The sequence below is a fragment of the Lissotriton vulgaris genome, unplaced genomic scaffold, assembly GCF_964263255.1.
Source record: "Lissotriton vulgaris unplaced genomic scaffold, aLisVul1.2 SCAFFOLD_3264, whole genome shotgun sequence".
Taxonomy (NCBI): Eukaryota; Metazoa; Chordata; class Amphibia; order Caudata; family Salamandridae; genus Lissotriton; species Lissotriton vulgaris.
The window spans coordinates 155,242-181,847 of NW_028241676.1; the positions used below are offsets into that span (position 1 = coordinate 155,242).

At 48.1% G+C, this 26,606-nt stretch overlaps 1 protein-coding gene across 1 annotated transcript in view; it reads left to right on the forward strand.

The window, feature by feature from the left end:
- The window catches only part of LOC147670593 (sialic acid-binding Ig-like lectin 13), a gene marked incomplete at its 3' end in the record, with an annotated part of 185,936 nt that overhangs the window by 151,757 nt on the left and 7,573 nt on the right, over window positions 1-26,606 (forward strand). The window lies entirely within an intron of this gene.

Sequence of the window (26,606 nt, forward strand, 5' to 3'; positions counted from 1 at the left end):
TTTGGGCTCATTTGGATTCTAGGGCTTCTAGGATGTTCCGTGAGTAAGACATTTTTTGTGCGATCTTCAATAATGCCAGATTGATGTGCTTTACTAACAATGTTTTGCAGAATGCTTTGAAACTCCCTGGTGGGGTTGTTGTCAAGTTCCATGTAGGTATTGGGATCTTGTATGTGTTCAAGCAAACGGTAACCCACCCCTTCACTTTTATAAGGGGAAAGGATAGAATGCTTACTTTGGATTCTCCCTTCCTTGCTTGCTCTCTGTTGGCACTAAAGGACCATGCTCTTCTTCTCTACAGGAATAATATTGGTGGGGCATACCAGTATTGCTGACAGTATTAGTAGGGACTGACGGAAAAGGACCCCCTAATCCAATATCACTGGAGAGATGCAAACAAAGGGAGATAGTCTCAAGAACGTGTGATTAATACCGCAAAAGTAGCTTAACTCTTCACATCGCAGTCGTGGGAAAATATCTCTGTTTTAGCGTGGTATTCTCAACACGGCGGTACCATGTGATAGACCCGCGATAATGCATCAAATGAATGGGTTAAAATCAACGGGACCCCACAAAAACGCTAAACATAAATGCGAAAATAGTTGCGATGACGCCAATCGAGATATAAAAATCAGCGAAAACAAGCCACAGGCCTTCAATCCCCCCGCCTCATGCTGGAAAATGCACTATGAAAGCAACAAAAAAAGGGACAAAAAAAGAAACTTTGTAGCACCATGGATGCACCCAGACCGAGTGCAGAGGCAAACGTGAACCCCACAAGCCCCACAGACCCACAGCAAGGAACCTCGGGGTTGGGAAAAGCCAAGGAGAAGAGGAAGACGGGATGCAGTCCAGGAACACCAGATCAGCATCACGGAGGTGATAGAACACTACCATCAACTGAACGCCAATTTGACAAACGTGAAAGCAGTAGGAGTGTCGAGGAAGTCAACGGAGGAGGCCAAGAGGCGCTGGCGTGATGTGAATAGCCAAACCAAGCACAAACCCGCTGCAAACAGGAAGGCAGCAACTGTGACAGGAGGTGGAAGTCCTGCGCCACAGGAGGAGCTGGAGGAAATGGCGGCCACAGTCATCAGTGTGGAGACGGTGCAAGGAGTCGGGAGTACAAACATAGCTCGATAGGACCTTACACAACATCAAGAGGGTGAGTAACGACCAGGTACTGCGGGACGGGGACGGGGAAGATGGGCACAATGGCACACATGCACAAAAATGTGTAGCACACTGCACACCCACAATGACCCAGGATCATGTCCCTGTGGCACACTGCAGCACACACACATAGCAATCACAGCACATCCTACGACAATGTGGTACAAAGTGCAATACCGACACTACAGAACAGAGGACACAACTCGGTCAACCCATGCACAGAAATAGGCCAATCACATCTAACATAGGAGAAAACTGTGAGATTGAAATGTACGTGTACAAGCTCACATCTGTCATGTAGTCCAAATGTCCACTGTCCCGCCTCAAATTTCAGCACCTCCGAAACAGTCACAATGTACATTGTCATACAGTCTGCATGTAAACAAGAACAATGCGCCAACGTGCATGTCAACAAAATGTCAACATGCATCTCCCCTTCACATTGCAGAGGGACAAACAACACCTCCAGCGGAGCAGAGCAGACCAGACAACTCATCAGTGATGCTGGAGAGGACCACCACGCCTCCGACACTGATGCCCTACAACAGCTCTGGGACATCTTAGGCAACACACCCCCAGGAGCAGGACAGTCAAGCTACATAGAGGAGACCCCAGCCCCTGCACAGACCACACAGCAGGAAGCACCCGCCACCACGGCTGGCTCCCAACACTCCTCCTAGGCACACATCGCATTCCAATGCGAGGTGTCACAATGCCAAAAGGAGGTGTTCAAACAGGTGCGGGTGGGGTCAGAGCTCATGGAAGCCAAACTGGACTACATACGTGGGTGTGTAAGTCCCATCAGGGACCACCTACACCCCACAAAGAGACCTATACCTCGACAGAAACACATGCATTTGCACATGTCCTGTAATGAACCACGCCCAGAGGCCTGGAATATTCATTCACACACCCACGCCGGACATCCGTACGACGCCCCAGTCAACTTCTCTTACGTATTGAGTGGGTGACGACAAAGCTACATGTCCAAGGTCTTACCCGCTGTCAGCGGGGACATGGTTGCGTCCACTGTACACAGCACAATGTAATGTTGTAGGTCCTGGGGCCCTCATTCATACATTATGACAAAAAACTGACACACGCAGATAGTTTGTGGGACTGACTATAGGCACGTGAGCCCAGCCCCTTTATTGGCAGTGTCACATGTACAGTGACATCTGTGCTGGATGTGTGTGGGTGAGCGTAAGCTTGCCCACAAGGAGTGGTTGGTGCTGACAACAACTACAACAGTGAACACTATTAAAATGGAAACAGAAAACACCAGCATTACAGAGACAACTGCAGAGCGTCGTGGTGGTAGCCGGAGCAAGTACAGAGGTCACCCAATGAGCAAACAGAAGGGTTCATGAGCTGTGGTGCACTGAGTTAGTGGCACCTGTAGTGCTGAGCAGGGTATCAGGCCATAACATTCGACTTTGCTCTGGTCTCCTCGACTAGAAGCCATGGTTTATGCTTTGATGTTTTAGAAACTGTTTTACACTTTTAACTTTGATAATTTAGAACACCTCCCATGCCCTTCCTATAGCTGGCAACTCCTGGTTACCACTTATATGTGAAAAGCTTTAACAATGCACCATCCAATTCCATAACCTCTGCATCTTGGGTGATATTTTCCCTGATGGCCATGTCCTGAAACATGCCGATGATAGCCACTTTCAAAACGACTAGATACTACCCTGCGCTCCGACTCTGCATTGCCATGAAACCTGACACCACAGCTCGAGTCAGAGATGCTTGGGTGTAGACCTGGGCTTCTCACTCACTGATAAAGTGTGGTCCTATTATTTTTCATAGACCCAACATATTTTGGTTAATCATGGACACAAAGAGCAGCGTTTCAAATTTCTCCACTAACCATACCTTTTCCATTCTGACATTGCAAAATTCGACCATACTCGATCTGACCTGTGCCACAAATGTTCAGTCCCACATGCAGATTTTGCGCACTTGACATGCCCATAGATTTGCCTTTACTGGACTTCCAGCTTTTCGCACATCTCATCCATGACCGAAGTAGCGGTTGCACCTGACCCCCTCATGGCACTCCTAGGCTTCACATGCAATATTCTTAAGTCCGCTTGCCGCTTTATGTCAATGGCACCATTGCTTGCCAAACACAAGTTCGTGGTGCATGAGGGCAGGGGTCGGGCCCATACTCCTGCACGGTGGCTCAAAAGTATGACACATTGCGATGGCATCAGGACGGACTATGCCCAGCTACAGCTACTCACACCTTGGACCAAAGATTTTTGGCGGCCCGTTCGGGACTGCCTTCCCACCCTGAAACCAGATTGATCACTTCCCCTACCCTAATCACTTTCCCGCCCTCTTGCTTCTGTGTCCAATGCCCTCATCTGTGATGTGTTGGTGTTCCTTTATTTCCCTGTATACAATGTATCTGCTGATGTTTTCATAATCCTAGCTATGTCGTGTACATGATGTTGCACCTCACACCCTGCTATACCCTTGCCGTGTGATGTGTTTCATTGATGTTGTATTGGTAACGTCGCTCTTCATGTAGGAAAACCCAATAAATACATTTAATAAAAGCAAAATAGAAAAATCATAACTTCAGCTTTACTGATTGGATTGTTGTTGTTTGTATTTTAATTTACACCATTTTTTTTAATTGTTGTGGGATTTAATTTTTCTTGCGTTGTGTTTTCACTTTAATACTTTTTGGTTGCTGCATAAAGACTTCACATATTGCCTCTAAGTTAAGTGTGACTGTTTTCGTGCCAAGCTAACAGTGGATTTACTGGATTTAGAGTCCAGACAGTCTTATAAGTCTTTCTATGAGAGACATGCATTACAATGTTATAATAATGGCACATGCATTGCTAAATATGGTGCTGTGTTCAGATAGTGTAATTATGTCTTAGCAATGGGGCTAGAATGTATCATAGTGTGGACTAACTGGAGCCATCATAAACTAAAAACATAGGAGAGGTTATGTGATGACATTGTATTATATTTCACCTAGAGCAATGTCATATCATTTCTGTCTTCTCCTATGGCAGTGATATGTGTGGAAAATACTGAGGAAGGTTAAGGAATGGCATTGGTGGCTAAGGAATTGGGGCACTTTTATGGAGGAGTGGGGCCCATTCTACATTTTGCATTAGAGCACTAGGCCACTGACAGTATGTGGTGAGATTCCTCACCAAACTCTTCTTTTGACAAGCCAACATGGTTTAATAACCTCTTATCACTCACCCTCCCCAATGTTTGATGCCCTATATATATGCATCTATAGGGAAGGCTGTCTTCGCTGTTCACAGCCTCACCGCGTACTATTTCCAGTTCAGTACATTACTCCTATTTACCCACATTCCTACTGTTCGCAAACCCCACATCTTATATACCTCGGCAGCTTATCATATCTTTCAGCTTTTTTCCAGATATAGCTGATTTTTATCACTATCTCGCTTTGCAATGTCACACTATAACGGCTCTTCATATTTTCATGAAACCCTTTCTTTACAGTGATCTTAGTTCCCAGCACACCTCATCTGTTTATTCCAGTTCCACTTAACAGCACCATTACATCAACAACTGGTAAACATACACCTGTCAATTCATCATAGCCTGACTTTGTAGCATTATCAGATTACTTGTCAATAACAAGCATAATCAAATCTCCCACACCTCACCAGACTTTCCATCGCTTCACTCTGCAGATACATTCTTCTCACACATTCACTTTGCAAGATCACCACTGTATAGTATCAGCTGTTTACAGAGCATATGCCCTTTTTTCTATGCGTACATGTCTGTTAGTATCGGAACACTAATATGATCAAAGACAGAAATGTGGCAACAGCAGAATGAAAAATATAAGACCTTTGCATCCAAATGATGCAAAACTAGAAATGATCAAGTGTGGGATATGAACATTTTGAGAGATGTTGTATATTCTCAAATTACTTTCCTTATAGCTAAAATGCAGATACCTGTTGTTTACCTGTTTTGCAAATTATTATTTATGTATTTAGAGGTTAAGTTTCTATCACGTTTTAAGGATGCAAATTTGTGAATAGGTTTGGGTTGCTCTTTATTTTATACTCTTCCACCCATTTAGTGTCCCAGGATTTTTCACTTTTGACTGCCCGGTTTATGGACTTTTGCAGTGAGCGAGTCTCACCACTTGTGCAATTGGGCTGAGCATGTTGACTACCAGTGTGGTCCTTTTAAGATAAGATCACTGTTGCATAGGTATGGTAAGAGGCACTGACCTGGTTACACATAAACATGTGAGTACACAAGAGTGCGCATGTTTTCAGACTACAAGTATGTGACTTTCATGTCCAGTCCTGAATCTGTTCATAGGTAGCCAGGCACAGAAGGGTTCTTCAAGGATTTGTAATGACATGGTAACGGTCTTATATTGTGAGTGGAAGTTCATAGCATTGGTCTGTAGTGCTTACTGAACATACGTGATGCTGATACTGTGTAGGCATTATAGGAGTTTGAATTTACAGTCCCCAATATATCAAATACATCCTTCAGGATCTGTCATAGTTCCACGGCAACATTCATAATCGGAGTTCACCCCTTTGTACTCCCTCTACTGGGCCAAGTTAAGTACTCTCCAGTAAATGGATCAAAGACCTCCCCACACAATAGGGCAATTAACAATGCTTGACCCAGTGCCTAGGAAAGGTATCGGTGTAGGCACTAGAGAGCAGAGCAGAGAGCGGAGAGTGCTGCCAGATCGTCGCAGTGGAGCAGTGGAGCAAAGCGGTCATGGCGCTGGGCAGAGCAGCGGCGGGTGAGCAGCGTGGTGTTCGTAGCCATCAACGGGACTGGGACTGGGAGTTAGCAGCGGCAACCGGCAACCGGCATCAGAGTAAAACACTGCGAAAAACGAAAACGAAAACTCCGCAGCCCCGCAGCTCCGCGGTTTTTGAAAATCCTACAGCCACGGCACAGCAATCAATGCGTGGGGGCGCGACCGACCAACCAAAAGGTTAAAGGACAATCTGCTAATTAACCCCCCAATCTTCAAACTCAGCCTAACCCAGCACAGCCCAATCCGTGAAGGCAACGACAGCGAGAGCGAAAGCGACAGTGCCAGGCAGTACTGGGCGGTACCAGGTGCACCAGACACACATCAGGACTATGTCGGTGAGTTCTGCGTTGGGAGCGTGCGGGGGGGGGGTGCCAAAGGACTAGTGCATCTGCCATCGAGTTAGCAAAACCACGATCAGTGACACCACCGGTCAGTGTGCACCCCTTGCTCCTCCAGCTTTCCCCAGCTTCCACCCTCTGCCGGCCATAGCAACCTCAGGCCAAATAGCCCCAACATGAGATCTGGAACGATCCGAGGGGACCAAACGAACAAGGGAGGGCCAAATAAGCGAAAACTAAGCTCTAAGCCATCAAAGGGGGGAGATGAGGCTCAAACTGATGCATCTACAGCTATAGTGAAGAGCCCCTTACTGGACAAAATCGACCTAACGGTCTCAACGGAGCCAACGGAGTTAAGTCAGAACAAACCTGCCACAAACAAACAAACAGGAAATACGATGAACAAAGAAGGGAGAAACAAAATGAATAAATCTTTGGTACAGCCTAAAATCTATACTAAATTCTGCTTTCTAAAGGATCTAGGGGGCGCTTTATACTCAAAGATCAACAAAGTATCAGGCCTTCAATCGCCTCTTGAACTACTTCAACCAACCCTGCACCACCAGCCCAGTGATAAGCAGCCCCGTCTGGATGACGGAAATAGCAATAGTATCGGTAATGGAAAAGGAGACAAAAGCACAACATGGAAAGCTGGGCATGCTAAACTCGCTTCTTCAGAGCAAACTTGACCAACTTGAGGATACCAAAAGGAGAAACAGCATCGAGTGTGAATGTGGCCCAATCATTGACAAGCTGGCCACCCTGCCGACTTTAATGTCAGACTTATGCAGTCATCTCAAACGACCTGCCGAACATAGTCAGAAGATCAGCATTGACGTACTGGGGTCCCCTAAATCAAATGGATTGGGAAAAGTGACTACTGCACAAACAGGGGCGGCCGAAGTAGACACCACCCTCAGCAAGGACACTGCTGTCAAACGGCATGGCAAAACATCGATGACTGGTGCCCATGATCACCCTATGACGGAAGAGTTAATCCAGCACACAGGGGAGAACAGAATGGAGTCAATAAATTCTCTATCAGTGGGTGCCGAAGATGATGCTGACACAAACCAAAAATTAAAACCAAACAGAGGAGAGCGAAAAAACGCAAAGGGAGGAAACATAAGCTTTGCTCGAAACGTGAAGGCTTTAGGCAACTCTTCGGGCAAAATAACCCCGCAGCACAAAACACGAACAATCCGGTGGAAGCAACAACACCAAATCGTGATCACGATGAAACGAGCGGCACACCTGAAGATAACGCCCAACTAGCAAACACAAGCTCTGCGATAACAGCAGCTGATCTACAAAGCAATCAAGCTGCTTTGCCCCAGCACTCTGGGTCCATCATCTCATCGGCTGACCCTGGGTTATGGAACTGGCAAACACATAACACCCAGCCTTGTATAAAATCCATGGGAAGCTCAAAAGCCTTTATCAGCCCAGGGGGAGAAAAAACAGGAAGAAAAGATCCAGGACTCACTGAAAACCAAATACTAGCCTTCACCAAAGCAACCGGGCAACTCATCTACAGGCAGACCAGACAATGACAACAACTGCCCCCGCAGCCCTGATTTTAAATACGCAGCATCCACGCTGTGAAACCTCTGGTTTAACCGTATGTGTAAGGGATCAAACCTCAGCATGGGAGCACAACCGAGAGGGCTACTGGTCATCAGCAAATGCAACAAGTGGCGCGAAGCGGTCAATAATACTAAATACTGACAACGTATCTGGGGGCGTAACCAACCAAGGGGAAGATTCGGATGCCACATGGTTCTCCCCAAACTTTACATCCAAAGGAAGTCACAGAGGCAATATCTTGTGACTATTGGCCCACATCCCCTCACTGTCATTCGTGGCAAGCTCTGACCTGAAGTCTATTGAATTTATAGTTGCCGAAGGCACAGGAAAAGAGGCGACGAAGGCAACTTGGGCTTCGGCAGAACTGGCACAAAAGATCCTTACGGAATCCGAGACCTTTAAAAACTGGGGCATCACGATGAAGCCTTTCACAAAGCCGGGATATCCGGATGTATTGTGCCCTGAGAGAAGCCTGAACTTGAGGGAGTACGCAGAAGGCAGCAAAATCTCCGTGTTCAGGTGCGCTGCCGGGCCAAGCTGTACTGGCAGAAATGGGTTCATTGAACTTGCTCTCGGGGAATGACATGGAAGACAAGCTCCAAACGGGTGGCAGGAACAAAGATGCTTTGTGAGAACCATAACAAACAGTAATTGACATGCGGAACGGATAATAACGGAGCACCCACAGAACCAACTGCGCTTATGCTCCTGGAATATAAATGGCCAAGCATCCAAAATGCTGGATTTGGATTTCATAGACTACATTAGATCCTTTGACCTAATTGCGCTACAAGAAACTTGGCTTGCCGAGCCCCCGCACCTTCAGGGGTACCTACGCTTCTTTTCTGGTGCCAAGAACTTAGCCAAGTATGGGCATTTAAGAGGAGGATTGGTAATATATGCAGCTACAACTAGCTTTGTGATAGCAAAAGAAACCAGGCCCTCGGCGACAGCTGCACTCGCAGTCAACCTGACTCTGACAACAGGCTTAGGCAAGGCAAGTAACAACTGCATCCTGGTCAATGCTTACATTCACCCTAATGGAAAGAAAAAAGCAGCGGAGGACTTATATGCCTACATAGAAGAGTGCATCACGGGGGAAACAGCGAACCTAGTACTCACTGGGGATTTCAACCTCAATCTTATGGGTACAACACAAGAGGAGGGAATTATGGCACAAAGCACATCTTGGGCCCTACCACAACAAGGAAAGCCACAAACAACCAAACAATCAAAACTGGGAAAAAAGGTACTTGAGGCACTAGAAAACATCAACATCAGGGCATTAAATGGCAGGTTTGCAGGGGATAACCCGCCAGCCTCAACTTTTCACTCAAGAAAAGTGAACAGTACACTAGATTATACCTTCATGTCACTTCCACTTTTCCAACATATAACATCCTATCGGATAGGGAATCAAATAGATAGCGATCACTGTCCTCAGGAAATTACCATGGACCTTGCTAGACCGACTTATGAGCGTTTGACGGCTCCTAAAGAGTCCATCTATCCTGTAAACTTTAAAAAAATCAAGTATTCGGCTGCAACGGGTGAAATCTGGATAGGACTGGCAAAACAACATTACATGGAGCGTACAGGCCTCAATGAAGTAGCGAAATGGGTGCAGTTTACTAACACCCTGGGGCAACATGCAACAAAGCCCAAAGTGCACACATGGACGAACAAGCTAGGTATCCTTCCCAAGGCATATAGAGGGAAAATCAAAGAAACGAAAAACTCAATCTCTAACTTAATGAGAGCAGTACAGCTGGACCACAATAACAAAGGGAAGTCGGATCAACTCTCTAAATTAAAAGCCTCATTAAAAAAACTAAAGTGGGAAGTAAACAGAACTATAGAGAAACAACTTTGGGCAACACTTCATGAGGACATAAAAAAGAACGACGGGGCAAGGTTCTGGAAAACAATAAACTCATTAACGAACCCTGCAAAAATGGAGACCACATCAAACATCACAGAGGCAACCTGGGCAGCTTATCTCGATAACCACTTTAACCAAGTCTTGTTGGCTAATCAGAATATGAGCAAACCTATACCCGGACAAGTCCATGATGTCGGTAACATGCCACAAAGGTGCCCAACCAACCAGGACACGGTGGGTGACATAGATCATATATCACTGCAACCCAAAATCAAGCGGCAAATAAAGAAAGGAAGGAGGGAAGGTGCGCCGGGTCCAAATGGGATCCCGACCGTCCTCTTCAAACAAGACATGGACTATTGGGCAGCGGCACTTGAACCCCTTTTTTGGGAGATCAGGTACTCTAACATCTTGCCAGACACTTGGAAGGGCTCCATCATTTCCCCCATATATAAAGCAGGGGACAGGGGCCTCCCCCAAAATTACCGGCTAGTTGCCTTAATTGATAACGATGCGAAGTATTTTGCAGGGCTCATACTGGAAGAACAACAGGCATGGGCCACGAGGAAATCTCTTATACCTGTTAATCAAACAGGCTTCACCAAAGCAGTGGGAACAACAACAAACATATTGTCTATGGGTATGCTTATATACAAGGCAGAGATGAAAAAACTGCCCCTACACCTCTGCTATATCGACTACAAAGCGGCATTCAACAACATCAACTGCAATCTACTATGGACAAAACTAAATGGCTGGGGTAACCCAAAAGTTCTGTTGGAGCTGTTAATCAACCTACACACAGATACCTGGATTCAGATCAAGGTGGGGGACGGCTCAATGCTGTCAAGGCGGATACAAACCAACAACGGCCTCAAGCAGGGCTGCGTATTGGCCCCCACACTGTTTAACCTGTACCTGGGGGACTTGGCGCCCCTACTAAACAACTGCAATTCACACTCGCCAAAATTAGGAGGCCTTAATCTACCATGCCTCTTATATGCAGACGACCTGGTGCTAATAAGCCATACAAGAGTTGGGCTTCAAAACCTTTTAAATACGACCCAGAGATATTCCGAGTCAAATGACTTAACAGCGAACCTCGAGAAAACGCAAACAATGACAATCAGCAAGAATAAAAAGAAGAAAGCTTTCTCGTGGTTCTGGGATAAGACCCGCATCAAAGACACCTCGTCGTATAAATATCTAGGTGTGAATATAGACAGTGGTGGCCAATTCAGCGCACAAAGGGCTAGTATCAGAGGCAAAGGCCAGGCTCTGGCAATCGCCTTAAAAACACTAAACAACAACCTCTCCGGCCCTTCTTTAACTCCTTTACTACATGTCATACGTGCCAAACTGTTACCAACACTAACTTATGGGAGCGAGGCCCACCCAGGCAGAGATGCCATATTACTTGACAGTACAATCGCGCCGAGCGTGGCTTGTATATACATGGCCGCCTTTGAGAAATATTTCATCTATTCTCCAGAACACAACCCATTCCTTGAGAACCTCACCCTATGGCGTCGTTACATTGACGATATCCTGATTTTTTGGAAAGGAGACCGGACCAGTTGCAATGCCTTCTGCACATGGATCAACCACCAGGATCCATTCCTGAAATTCACAGGGACCATCGCTGAAAATTCAATACCTTTCTTGGACCTCACAATCATGCTGGGCCCAACAGGAATCTCCACTACCCTCTACAAAAAAGAGACTGACAGAAACAGCCTCCTGCTCTACAACAGCCATCACACCAGGGCACTGAGAGATAACCTACCGTTTGGCCAATTTCTCAGACTCCGCAGGAATTGTACCTAGACTACAGACTACCAACGGGAGGTGAACATCTTGCAACATAAACTCCAGGAGAGAGGTTACCCGACAAGATTACTGAAACGATCGGCGAAGAGAGCACTCAACAATAACAGAGAATCTCTCCTTGAAACCCACACAAAGGAGAAAGAGGATATCATTACCTGCGTAACGTCCTACACAAAAAATTCCTCTTTCATCAAAAAAACAGTGAACACCCACTGGGGTATTTTGAATTCGGTGAATTTGGACATTCCACGCCCTCGTTTTGCCTTCAGAAGAACCACTAATCTTAAGGACCAATTGGTTCATACCCGACCGAGGAAGACGAGCACCCGCCCTCAGAACACACTCTGGGACCTGCCCCCAGTCGTGGGACATTTCCGGTGTGGCAATTGTGTTGTCTGTCCTCAAACTACACAAACAAAATCAGTCCAACTCTCAGACACCTTCACATGGTACCTGAACAGACACACGAACTGTAATAGCAGCAAGTGCATCTATATGCTGACCTGTCCCTGTGGATTGAAGTACATTGGAATGACGACACGCACGGTCAAGGTACGCATTATGGAACACAACAGCAATATCCGCTGCACCAAGTCCCATACCCGGCTATATGAGCATTGCAAGCAACAAGGCCACGCCGCAGAAGACATGCAGTGGGTGGTCTTGGAATGGCATCCCTCATCAAACCAACAGGCCCTGTATAGAATTGAACAGAGATGGGTACACCGTTTGCATTTAGACACTGAGGGACTGAATGACTCCGTCCCCTGGAATATGCTAACTAAATAAACTTAAGCTAGAATGACATATCTCCCTGTTTCAATGCCGACCATACCCATATGTAGTGTACCCGTATGGCATGGTCTCTACACACTGACAGCACATACCGACTTGATTACCTCCAAGATGTTATGACACACCTTGATATGCTGCCCTGCTTTGGGTTCCTGCATTGCAGCTATGATGCACCTAGAGATGAACTTGCCACTCAACATAACAACTCCCAACAGCTTTGGTCCCGACATAATTTTGTCCCCCGCCGGTCAGCTCCTCCCCCCTGATCATAACGATTAATATGACCGATCCTGCCATTGTTATGGATTAAACGTCAAACTACCACGCTACTTTTCCCATTCTAAAATGCTCGACATGAGGGATAAAACTTAAAATACAGGCACTCTAAAGGTTTTCTTACCCCACTCCAAGATGGCGCGTTAGTCTGAAACGCCGACGCATACACGTCATTACCAAGCACCAGGCCTCCGGACCTGCTTAGCCATGTTGCCAAGTAACCAATAGCGGTACACGCCCCCTAATTACGGCCTGATCATAAAGATCTATATGACTGATCCTGCGATAGCTATGGATTAAACGTCAAACTACCACGCCACTTATTCCATTCCAAAACGCTCGACATGAGGGACATAACTAAAAATACAGACACCCTAAAGGTTTTCTGACCCCACTCCAAGATGGCGCGTTAGTCTGAAGCGCCGACACATATACGTCATTACTAAGCACCAGACCTCCGGACCTGCTTGGCCGCGTTGCCAAAAGCGGTACACGCCCCCTAATTACGGCCTCGAGGACGGTCATTTAACGGCGCCTGACACAACAGAACACCGCCAGCTGTTCTACGTGCCGAGCCACGTCGGTGTGTGGGATTAGGTGTAGAGAGGTAAAGTCCTCGTGCTGCAAAGGTAAGGGGGTTCGATGTGAAAGGCTCAAGTCCCTGACACTATCCGGGCTCAATGGACCTTCGAACGAGGCCCTCTGGGTCTTGTTTACCCGCCACCCAGGGGTTCTAGGAAACTGCCCTCACCCGGGTTGGTGGCGTGGGTGTAGGACTCGTGGCGCCCTCGGGTCCCCGACCACCGCGGTGGCTATTCTCGAGGGCTACTTCAGTTTTTCAGCCCAGTACCTCCGACTCCAAGACACAGGGGGTACTTCCCACACAAGGTGAACTATAGTTCACACATGAGAATGCGCTGTGGTTGTTGTGGGGGCCCGATCGATATCCACTGGGTCTCTGCTCCGGCTGCAGCTTGACCTGAGTGGTATGTTTTCACTGGTGCCGACGGGTGGTGGGCGAGACCACAGTGGGATTGTTGGTCGTGTCCGCCCTCTGCACAGAAGTTTGCCCCTGAGGATATGCAAACGCTCTCCTAAAATCACTTTCCCTTCAACTCTCCCCCTCTCACCCCCTTCCCCTACTTATCTTTTACAGATACTTACCTTACAGCGCAGGTCCCACGAGAACAGTCTGTGGGGACCAGCACCAGATACTGAGGGTAAGACCGCAATGATAAGTACTTGTGCCCCCCCCAACCTTCTCTTAGAGCTCATATGGCATCACATTCCTCATAGTACCAACCAATATAATCTGACATATGTATGAGTCATGAAATATTCGTTGGCAACCCAATACGGCCAAATCTAGCCATCTTTTAATCTTTTATAGATGTTAAGAATTCTTTTTTTCTCTCTCTCCATCTAATTGTTAATTCACATATCCCGAGTGGGCGATAAACAACGCTCCATACTAGGGGTTTAGGGTCTCTATACTTATATACAACATTGACTTTCGATATGTATAAGTCTGCGGAGAACATTCATTACTTTATTTTTCTCCCTTTAGGGTGGATTCCTACGCAGGAACTCCTCCTGCTCCGGTCTTCGACCCCCCAGGTTGTATATTCCACACTCCCCAGCCCGCAGTGGGCTCACTATAAGTTTATGAGCACAACCTAGGTCCTGAAGAATTGCCGATAGGGCATGAAACATGTTGACCTGATCATAGGCGAGGGTTGTACGGGACCAATCCCCATAGCTTTTGGGTCCCAGTACCCCTCCCTTCACCTATTTTAACAAGGTAGTTAGCTACATGAATAAAGTTATCGGAGTAGACTATACTAACCTTTTTTAACACACATCCCCTCACGCTCACTACTTCACCACTTGGGCCCCTCACACACACTCAATCAACGGCCAGGAACAAAAGAACTCCACAAAAGCGTAGCACTACGTGCTACCCGTCAGGCATTGCAGTGCCGGCCTGATGCTGGAGCAGGAAGCCGATGATGAAACGAGACAACCATCTGGCAAAATGACAACAGTCATGAAGCTAGTAAGTTGTGTGAGGCATCCCTAGTTCCGACAAGGGACACCTTTCCCTGACCCTTGTATATATCTTTATTTAGAGAGAGGAAGAGAGACCACCCCGTCATACTAACACTACCCCCTGGGGAACTGTGTGCATCATTTGGTTATAGTACAATCGTTATGTTATGTTATGTTAACACGTTCTTCTATAGCGCAACAGCTACTCCAAAAGGAGTGTTCCGGCGCTTTGGCAAAGAAGTCCTTCGGGGGTAGCAACATAACTGAAACCGTAAGGAAAGGCGGGGGCTCTATCTGGTGAAGAGCCAAGTTTTTAAAGCCTTTCTGAAAGACATAAGGCTGGAGGTCTGTCTAAGAGAAAGGGGAAGCTCGTTCCAGGCACGAGGAGCCAAGTGGTGGAAGGAGCGGCCGCCTTGTCTGGCGCGTTTGATGGTCGGAACTACCATTTTAGACAGAGAGGCGGACCGTAGGGCTCTGTTAGGCTTATAAAAAACAAGACGTTTCCTGATGTAACTAGGGACAATGTCATGAAGGGCTTTGAAAGTCAGCGTCAGACTTTTAAAAAGGACTCTCTTGGCTATAGGAAGCCAGTGCAGTTCTTTTAGCAGGTCCGAGGCACTAGCGCGTCTGGGGAGCCCGTAGATAGCCCGGGCAGCTGAATTTTGGACTACTTGAAGTCTCCTCACAAGGTATTTGGGGAGACCTAGGTAAAGGGCATTTGCGTAGTCTAGTCTAGACCCAACAAGTGCTTGAACAATGACCCTTCTATGGTTGATTGAAATCAAGGGGAGAAATTTTCTGAGCATCCGAAGGATGCCGAAACATTTCCCCGAGAGGCAAGATACTTGGGGCCCAAAAGCTAAGTCATTATCGACGATGATTCCTAGATTTTTACCTTTGACACTTGCATTTGCAGGTGGAAACAAGTCTTGCGGCCACCAGCTTTTCCAATTTGGTTCAGTGGCGCAGCCAAAGAAAAGCAGCTCCGACTTGTCGGAGTTGCATTTTAAGCCGTGCCCTCTGAACCAACCAAATACTGCCTCTAAGGAGCTTCTGATGCGAGTCTCGTCAAACACCTCATTCTTGTCATATGTGAACAAGAGCTGGGTGTCGTCAGCGTAGGACACGATCTGAGCGCCGAAGGACTCCGCCACCTCTGCAAGGGGGGCCAAAAAGATGTTAAAGAGCAGGGGGCTAAGAATAGACCCCTGAGGGACCCCTACTTCCAGAGGTGCCATAACGGCGGAGTGTGGGGGCGCCCAGATCGTTTGCCGACGGCCGGCTAAGAAGGATTTAAGCCAGTTACACACCGTCCCCCGAAGACCACATTCCCAGAGTCGTGTTAGGAGGGTATCATGGGGAACGGTGTCGAACGCCGCCGACAAGTCCAACATGACCAACATGGCCTTTCCTCCAGCATCCAACACCTCTCTAATAGCGACAGTGACTTCAAGTAACGCGGTCTCTGTGCTATAATTAGCACGAAAACCAGATTGAGTGTTGTGCAACAGGTGGTTCTCCTCGATAAAATCAGAGATTGATCTGTGCACATGTCTTTCAGCCACTTTCGCCAGAGCGGGGAGGAGAGAGATTGGCCTGTAGTTGGCATGGACGATTAGATCAAGGGCTGGTTTTTTTTAGAAGTGGAAGAATGAGAGCACACTTCCAAGCCCGAGGAACTACACCAGAAGACAGTGAGGAGTTGAGGATGGAATTTATGAGACCATTTAGGGCTGGGGCTATTTTGTTGAGACATGGAACTGGGCAGGGATCAAGAGGTGAGCCCGACTTCAGCCCAGTTAGGTGGTCTAATGAGGAAGCAAGACTCAGCGGGGGGATTTCCCAGAGAGTGGGAGCCGAAACAGGATTTGAGGAGGAGAGGGCACCTGGTAGATCAACCTTAGTTTGTTTGGAGTAAACGGCAAGGGAGGCTTGGATAGATGTTATCTTATCGACAAAGTAATGCGCCAATTCAATCAGCCAGGGTTCTGAATGAGACTGAGCAGGGGTGCCTAGGGACGGAGAAGTAAAGTCTTTGACAATTTTAAAGATTTCCTTACATGTGTTTCCTGAATCATCGATGCGACGTTCAAGATAAGATTTTTTCTCATTCCACAACAACTTGTGGTAGGATCTAGTCAGATTTTTAAGTTTTACTTTCTCCGGAGGATTATAATCCTTCCTCCAGGCTCTTTCAGCTCTCTTACAGTTTTGGCGCGCTTCCCTAAGCTGAGAGGTGAACCAAGGGGCAGTGGGCCGTTTTTTCCCAGACTTAGCTATTTTCTCGGGAACGAGAATCGCCAGTCTTGCCGTAAGCCACTCAACAAAATAGGCTAGGTCATCTTCCACGTTGCCTGACAGAGTACAGGGTGCGCATTTCATAGCCTGCAGTAGCATCTCATTTGAGAGAAGGTAGAAAGGTCTAGAAGTTCTCTTGGAAGGGATAGTAGGTTTCATTCTAGAAGGTGGGGCACATGAAAGGGAAAAAGTAATTAAATAATGATCCGACCATAGCACCGGCTGTGGAGCTTGAGCATCAATAGGGATGGTAGAGTAGACTTGGTCCAGGATGTGACCCTTGTTATGCGTAGGTTCGTGAATAAATGGTAGCAGTCCTAATGCGGTAGTTACATCCATAAGTTTCATGGTATCAGGATTAGTGGCCTCATCCATATGTATATTTAGGTCGCTCAGGAGTAAGCAGTGCTCCGATTTAAGACAAGGGACTGAGAGTGCTACCTTAATTCGTCCAGGAAAGGGCCTAAGGGGCCGGGGGCTCTGTATAAGAGAATGCCGGTACATGCCTGAGAGGAGGACAGATGGAGTGCCGGCATATAGAATAATCTTTAGCCTCCCAAAGCGATCCTCCCCAGCACAGATAAGACTGGAATTTGGAATTCGGTCACAGCTTTTGGCACGACAGGGGGCATACATCTGCACATGGGATAAAGTGAGAAAAACGACCGAAGGAACCTTGAATGAATACTTATGGAAAGAGTTAGAGCAGACCCAAAACTCACCAGCAGCAAAATACCTGGCAAAAAGCTTAGAGAACACTGGGCTGGCAGAGCTCTGGGCGTCCTCTGCAGACCATAAATCACGTAACAAGCTGGTAAAGAAATCGATCAAGTTACAGTCATGGGTCCAGGATAAAGCCATCCTATCAAAAAGATCTCACGCATGGATGGTATTGAATACATACCAGACACAAGTCTCCCAGCCTTATTTCGGTCTAGGTTATGCAAAAAAAACTAAATTGACCTTCTTAAGATACAGACTGGGCTTGCTACCATGTATTCAACACCTTCCTCACTGGCTGAGACCGAAAGCAGGAACACTATGTAGGCTATGCGGCACCGGGGCAGAAGACATGCTGCACCTGCTATGCTCGTGTGAGGAACTGCAAAAAGAAAGGAAGCTCCTGTTGAAACGCCATTTCATTCTACAGGGGGTACGCACACGTAGGAGCGCAGTGCTTACCTGCTTCTCAGCACTGGACCCTCAGCTGAGCTGCAGCTTCGTGAAATTTTTTAAAGCAGTGGAAAAAAAATTACCAAAAGTTGATCCATGAAAACTCAACAAATTAGGACATCTGTTCTAACTCATACTGCGGAAATCATCTATGTCACAAAATGTCATGAAAAATGTTATGCAAAACACGAAGGGACTAGCAGGCCTTCATAGTAGATGAGAAGAAAAGTATGGCATGTGGCCTGCAAACAAAATCACCCTTTTATGTTGTATTGTTTATTTTTATCTCGCTACTGTATTGCATTGGTCTTAATAGCACGTCTTTTTATGCTACATTTTAACTTTTCTTATTGTGTTATTGTATCGCATTGGTTTTAATTAACTGTGCAATAAACTATAAACAGTGCCTAGGAAACAATGGCTGGTTTGGAAATGTGCATCTGATGTTTAGCTTTGCACACTGTACCTGGGTCAGGGCAGCCCATGCTCACTGGAACAAAGGAGGAGGGACAGACCTTTGGAGCCAATACGGGAGGTGCTTGCCTTTGCATTTTTAGTTGGAAGGGATCCGAAAGCTGTGTCATATAGGGTCAGAGTCGAGGCTTTCAGATGGACTCTTACTAGAGGCAATTTGAAGTTGCCATCATGGATTGTCATGGAAGGAGAAGCCACCTGATGTTCTGCAAGGATGGACTAGTGATTTTGACTCCAGCTGAGCACCAGTACTCGATGGGTCTCAGCTCAGCACTCTTGTGCCCCCTGAGGCACAGTTGGGGTTCGGACCTGTTGAGGGACCAGGTATTGCTTCCCTTTTACTTATGTGATCTGACTTTGTTACCACCGAGGTGCACTACAAGAAGTCATGAGGCTCGGGGGGGGGGCGGGTTGGGGGGCTGGTGAATGCTCCAGGGAGCGTTTTTGCTGATTGGCTACGGAGCAGCTGAGAAAAATGCCCCCACCAGTCAGAAGACAAGTCCAGAGCAGGGAGTCAGAAAATCAAGAACCCCCTGCAAAGTGCTTATTTAGAAGCCACGGGCCTCAGGAAAATGTTCTGGTGGTTAGAGCTGGCTGCTAGGAGCATAGCTAGCGAGAGAACACCCATAACAACCATACAGGGCCAGAGATGTGCCTATCTAAAGTTTGACTCAATGGAAAAAATGGGAAAATCAAGCATATAGCTCTCTGCTGATATTTTGAAAAATAGCCCTAAGAAGGGTTAGGCTCTGTAGCTCGGCGCCCTTTTGTTAAAAGTTTCTGGGAAAGAGGCAAGTCTAGGGTCTCCTCCTGAGTCAACTTGCAATCCTGGGGCTCCATCCCTAGAGCTCGCTGCAAATCAAAGATGCCCCCGTCTCTCAGAACACAGAAGGCCAGAGAGTACAGTCTGCGGGTTGCTCAACTGCACCTCATGCCCATCTGGGGAAACAGGAGGTTGATGCATACTGTTCTAAAACCTTGGTTCATGTTCCATGTGCTTGGAAGAATTTCTGCTTCTGTATCCTCCCACTGAGAATAGCACAGCAGGGGGCAGCACACACAGGATGCTGGCTCCTGCTGAGTGCGGGGAGCCAGCTTGGTGTATGGGGAACTTGAGCTTTCCCCACAGCCCCAATGACCCCTGTCACTCATGGCTTCCCCGGTGGGACCAGGGCACCCCCAATTAAAAAATCAAAAGGAGAATAAAGGACCAGCAGCATGAAGACTCAGAGAAAGGGAAACAAAAGTAAACGTAACACAATTTGCAACACTGTGTAATAGGAGCTCCCCATAATCCTCTGGGACACTCAAAAACCTTAATGTTTCCAAAAATGGAATGGGGGTCCCACAAGTGTTTATGTAGCAGTTGGTGGGGTTGCAGGGATTGCAGCAGCCACCCACAATAGTTGTTTTAAAACGACCCTAAGTGTGAATGGCCATGGAAGAAGATTTTCACATTCTTAAAGATCTCATTGAGTCTATGCTTTATCACATAAGTTAGGGGTGCAGAGTCCTCTAGTTGTTGGGCCTAGGAATGCATTTGTGACTTTAAGTAACATGAAAGTAAGACTCACATACGCATGCAATACATTACAAAGCTTTCTTTATAATGCAATTATTGACACTGCACTATTTCTCATTATAATTAGATGTTTGAGTACTGCTACTGTGACTGTCCTCAATGAGTTTAATGGAGATGGAGATGCAGTGTATAATATTTCAAAGCCATAATGGATCTGGTGACTTAGTGGACTAATGTGTTCACTCTAGGAGCTTGTGGTTGACCTCAGGGTCACAGGTTCAAATTCTGGTGGGTTCATTCAGCCTTTTATACTTCTGAACTCGTAAAAAAGAGTACCATTGAGTTGGGTAGCAATACAAATCTTTTATTCTGCCACAAGTGGCCCTTCATAGTGAAACTGCACTTTACAAATACACATGTTATAACATGTGGCTGTTTTATTAATGTAGTGTAGTAGGAAGGTACATCCTGACTATGGTTGCCCCCAACTTTTTGCCCTGTGTTTTAGCTGGTTTTGGACATAGTCGACCTGGGACCCTGCCAATCAGGACCCCAGGCCTACTGCTCTCTCTTTAAAAAGGATTCCATGTACCCTAGGTGCATTTCCAATTGGTACTGGGCCACCTTATCAGACCCTGTAACTCAGGGCATAGGTGTACCCAGGGCCGCCAGGGGCTGCAGCATGTATTATGCCACCCCTGGCTGGCCTCCTAAATTTGACACAACTGGCTGCATGACAGCTGGGGCGAAGTCGTGTAATCACACTTTGCTTTAGATATAGTAGCCCTATATCTAACCATACAATGGACACCCGAGTTCCTATCAGTCACTCCTATGGCAGGCCTTGACAATCCTGAAGGCAGAGTGCGTGGGCTCGTGTGAACTGTGTTCTGGCCCGAGCCGAGCCCGGTTGCAGCTTGCGGGATCAAGACCCAATGGCTGTTCCATGATAACGCGTACCACATCGGTAACTTCGGCGTCGCGTTATCAAGACATGTCGAGTAAGGTGTCATACGAATCGGGGTGCTGCCCTCTCACCAACCCTGGCGACGAGGTTAGCATCCCGCCCTTCTAGAGGGACACGACATGTACGTAACTGTGAACCCCGGTTAAAGTTAACGAAAGCCTCAGCTCCACAAAATGGATGCTGCCACCACAGACACGAGTCTGACCTCCTGCTGCTGGGAGTCCTTCCAGCGAGGAGCGCTTGGACAAAGGGTTTCCTGTCGAGGGCGGTGTTCGCACCGTCCCAGACAGGGTTTGTGTATTCTGGGTAGGTAGGGCTTTTGCAAGAAGGTGACTGCGGAGTGGCACCCCGGTGCTCACTACGCATCTGCCGGTTAGAACCAGTTCCAGGGGCGACAGCCCTGGCCTGGGGAAAGTCCGGCAGGGGAGAGGGGTGTAACTACCCCCTTCCTGGTCCCACCCTTAGGGCAGGACCTAGTCATACCCGCCCCTTTCTTTAGGGTAAAGGCCGGAGCGGGGACCCTTCCAAATTAGATCATCTTTGAATCAAGAATACTTTCTACGAAAGGACTTCAAGACTCTTCTCAAGATTTCTCCCTTGTGGCTAAGGAGTAGTCACCCTGCATCAGCGGGCACCATCTAAGAACTCTGCGGTTTGCTGTAAGTCCTTCCTCAAGGAATCCGACGGCCCAGCTCGACGAGAACCGGCTTCCCTGGCACCTCTGACCTCTACCCACGTCATCAGCTCAGCTGTGATCTGTGGGTGCGACGAGACCTCGAGGGACCGGCCATCATCAGAACCTGCACGCTCTTAAAACCAGCACGACCATCGAGGTAACTCTCTGGTGAGTGCTCTGGGGTCCAAGAAGCCCCGACCCTGAGCCGCTCCAGCACCGAAGTGCAGTCTCCCAGCATCTCCACGATCTGCGTGGGGCCCTTCTGCTCGCTGCTCAGCACGTTGTCTGGTCACTAGCCGCTGGCTTGTGCCCTTCTGTGACGACATCCGAGAACCATCACTGCTGGTCTGGTTGCTCCAGACTGGCCCTTGCTTCCATCTTTGCGAGAAGCACCCCGGACCCTCCTGGTCCAACCAAGACGCCATCTTAGGCCCACCACGTGGCCCTGAGATCTGCCAAGGCTTGTTGCCCCATCCTGGGCCCAGCGACGCCGACAGCACCATCCTTCGTGGGACAGCTCGCACCTCCACCGTGGTCGCCGACAACGCCTCCTGGTCCGTGAGACTGCAGAGCCTAGCGTCGCCCATTCACCTGGTCGAGGTGACGGCCAACCGGTGCCTACCTGGTACCCTCTGACTACTGGCTAGTAGTACGAACTTGGTCCCCTCTGCTTTCAGGTTTCATCAATCTCTGATCCAGGCTTGGATCCCTACGAACTATTCATCACTGGTCGCCGGCCAGCAACTCCTTTTCTTCCGGCTCCTGGCTCGTCAGCGAAGACCCCGACGCCTGTAAGACTTGTGCAGCCGCAGCCCTCGTGGCTAGGTAACTCGGCATTTCGGTGCCTGCATAGCCTCCTTACTCTAGGGTCCCGAGTCCCTCGCTTCCGACTTGCCTTAACCTTTCCGTGTCCTCGGACACTTGTTTAAACGTGCACTTGAAGTATTTGCTAAAGAGATTTGGTTGTGCTTAGTACCCTGTCCTCATAAAGAGTACAGGGCTGTTGTGATTCTTAATAAATATACTGTTTATTTTCATAACACTTGTGTGGTGTCCTTTCACTGGGTGTTCAAGGGGTACATGTGTGGTAAACAGCTAGCTTAACGCGCCCTCTCGAGTCTTTAGCCTTAGACTGCTCGTATCCACGCTACTAGGATAGCTGGTCTATAGGTTGACTTACAACCAAACACCATAAGGGTCGTTGGAACGATACATAGCGGTCGCTAGAATAGCGAACGTTGCATATCGGGCCAACTTCTCACATTGGTGGGCAGCGGTTGGGATTTGAGCTTGCTGTTGTTTTACCACACGTATCCTAAGAATATCTTGTTGAAAGATCGCACAAGTACTGTTAGTACATATAACTAAAAGCTTAGAATACTCTGAGTTCTACTGAACCAGCTGTTGTAGCTCCTCAAGGCTTAGCACACCTTGGCTACAACTCTTAGCAAGGGAACAGTAGGAAAACACATAGTGTAGGTAGGTGCATCACTTACACCACACTAGAAACAGTATGTCGGGCCAAGGAGGAAACTCTGAGTCTCCCCTTGTGGCAGTTGACCCTCCACAGGTCATCCCTTCAGGATATACTGTGCTGAGCTTCAAGGAGTTAAGACGACTGTGTCACTCCAGGAAGATTCAGCAGGGGTCTAACCCCACAACGTCCTTTCTGATTGGTCTCTTGGAGACTTATGATGCCAGGAGAGCTGAGAAACTTCGTAGCTCTTCTAATCCAGAAGGAGACATGCCTCCCCTCGAGGGAACCCGGGACGATCCTGACCTCATCCACCTCGCAACTGAGAACGAAGATGAGGATGAGGATCTCTCTGGGGATGAGGCAGATGAGGGACAGGTAGAAGTCGTTAGACTGAGCAGGTCCAACTTAAGCAAACATGATAGTGGTACTGGGGGACCCCCGGCGCTACTGTCAGGTCCGCTTAACATTGGGAATGGACGAGCCCGATCTCTATCGAGAGACTCTGGCGGATCCCTTCAAACCAATGGCTCTCACAACTCTTCTCAAAGAGGGATGACGTCCCCTCAGAGGAGAGTGTACGAAGCTAAGGAAAGGGCAGCTAATCTGAGGATTGAAAGGGAAGAACTTGCCCTGGCCAAAGAAAGGCTTGCCTTTGCTAGAGAGCAACAGTTAAGTGGGGTAGTCCCCACTGGTGGCAGCAATGTACCTAGCAATAGGGAAAAGAGTGTCGATACGAAACACCTTGGTAAGATAGTGCCCCCCTTTAAACAAGGGGACGACATCCACAAATGGATTACTGCTTTGGAGAGGGCCTGCACTGTGCAAGGTGTTCCCCAGAGTCAGTGGGCAGCTATCTTGTGGCTCTCCTTTGAAGGTAAAGGTAGACAAGCGCCTCACCACAAGGGTAGAGGAGGCTAACAATTACCAAGTCTTGAAGAATACACTGGTTGAAGGGTTTGGCCTAACCACTGAGCAGTACAGGGTGCTGTTCAGGGATACCCAGAAAACGCAGTCTCAAGATTGGTCTGACTTTGTTGATTGTGCCACTAAGGCTTTTGAAGGCTGGCTACTGGGTAGTAAGGTTACTGATTTTAAAGGATTGTATAATCTAATTATGAGGGAGCAAATCTTAAATAATTGTCAGAACCAGTTATTACATCAGCACCTGGTAGACTCTGATCTGACCTCTCCACAGGAATTGGGTAAGAGGGCAGACAAATGGGTCAGAACCAGGGTTAGGCCTAAAAACCAGGGTGGTGACCTGAAAAAGGAATCGACCAAGCCTCAAGAGAAGGGTGGGGATAAATCCACAGAGAAGACTTCCCAAGGGCCCCAAAACTCCAACAAGGGTGGTGGGTCCCAGAACACTCCTTCAGAGCAGAAGAAACCTTATTGCCATACCTGTAAACAGGTGGGCCATTACAAAAGTGATGCCAAGTGCCCTAAAAATAGCAATAAGGAAAACATACCCCCAAGTAACACTCCCAGACCTCCTGTTACCACTAGTGGTGATCCCCCAGGTGGTGGGAGTGCCCCCAAGAATGTGGTGGGCATTACTTTGGGCAATCAGGAGGACTATGGCCTAGCCAGGTTCCCTGACCACACTCGTGTCTGTGAGACTGGCATGGGGTTTGCCAACTTCACTACTGGACCCCACATTCTGGGGAAGTATAGACAAGAAGTTTTAGTGAATGGTCAGAAAGTTGAGGCATTCAGAGACACAGGGGCCAGCATCACCATGGTGATTGACCATCTGGTCCCCTCTGCTCAACTGACCCCTGGTTTTACTTATCAGGTGACAGACATTCATGGAGTGAAGAGAAGGCATCCCATGGCAGTAGTCAAGCTCAGTTGGGGTAATGTCACAGGGCCCATGAGAGTGGCAGTGACAGATAACCTACCTGTAGATTGCTTACTGGGGAATGACCTGGAACTCTCAGCATGGGCTGAGGTGGAGCAAGAAACTCACTCCCGAATGATAGGCCTATCCAGACAGGTTAGTGGGGCAGTAATAGCTACAGCCCCAGTCCAAGCACCATTCCTCCCTGAAAAGGTTGGAAGGGCAGTGGTAGCCACTGCCCAGGCTCAGACAGACTTTCCAGAACAGGATAGGAGGGCTGTGACAGTCACCGCCCAAACACAGACTGAGTGCCCTCCTGAAAAGGTTGGCAAGGTTGAAATGGTCTCAGCCTCTACTCAAACAGATAGTGAGGTTGTGAAGCCTGAAACAATGGATCACTCCACTCAAACAGAGAGCATTGAGGAGGAAGAAGAGTCTTCCCCCTCCCAGACACTAGGTGAGAGCCAGCCTCCTCAGGGAACTGACTCTACCCCTGTTGAAGGAACTGCCCCAGAGGTAGTCAGGCCTAGCCTGGCAGAGCCCCTGATGGCCGTGGACCCTTCCCAGGTGGGACCCAGTCTGGAGCAGGTAACCTGCACCTCTCTACCCTGCCTCAGTCAGACCAGGGCTGAAGAGATCGGGGAGGCCAGTGGTGGACCCCCAAGGGCCCCCTGTCCAAAAGAACCCCTTAATCAGAAGATTAGAATCACTGAAGCTGGTAAACCTAGCCAAGTGAAAATAGAACAGACTCCTGAGGGATCCCCCTTAAAAGTAGTTAGGGACCTCCCACAGCTGGACACTGTTGGGCACAGCCAAACATGGGGCCTCAAAACCCCAGACCTGACCTGTCCCTCCAGTAAGCCAAACAGAGGGACTCAGCCTCCCGCTTTAGGTAGCGAGAGACTGACCCTGAGAGCTCAGTGCATCTCAGCTAAAGAAAGGAAGGCACACATGATGAATGGTGATTGGAGGAAGTTGAGCCCAAAGGTAGAGGAGCCTCACTTCAGTACTCCATCCCAGCATCAGCCTTCTTCTTTCCCAAGACACACCAGAGACAGAGATTCCCTATGGTGGAGACCCTCAGAAACCCTTAGGGTGAGGGGTTGCCTAGTGGACCATGACACAGGGGGAAACCAAGCCAGAGCTGGTCCTTCCTTATATGGCCACTTAGGTAATAGAGGCTTACCTGGACAAGGATAGCCTTATCTCCTTTCGTTTGGGGGGGGGGTTGTGTAGGAAGGTACATCCTGACTATGGTTGCCCCCAACTTTTTGCCCTGTGTTTTAGCTGGTTTTGGACATAGTCGACCTGGGACCCTGCCAATCAGGACCCCAGGCCTACTGCTCTCTCTTTAAAAAGGATTCCATGTACCCTAGGTGCATTTCCAATTGGTACTGGGCCACCTTATCAGACCCTGTAACTCAGGGCATAGGTGT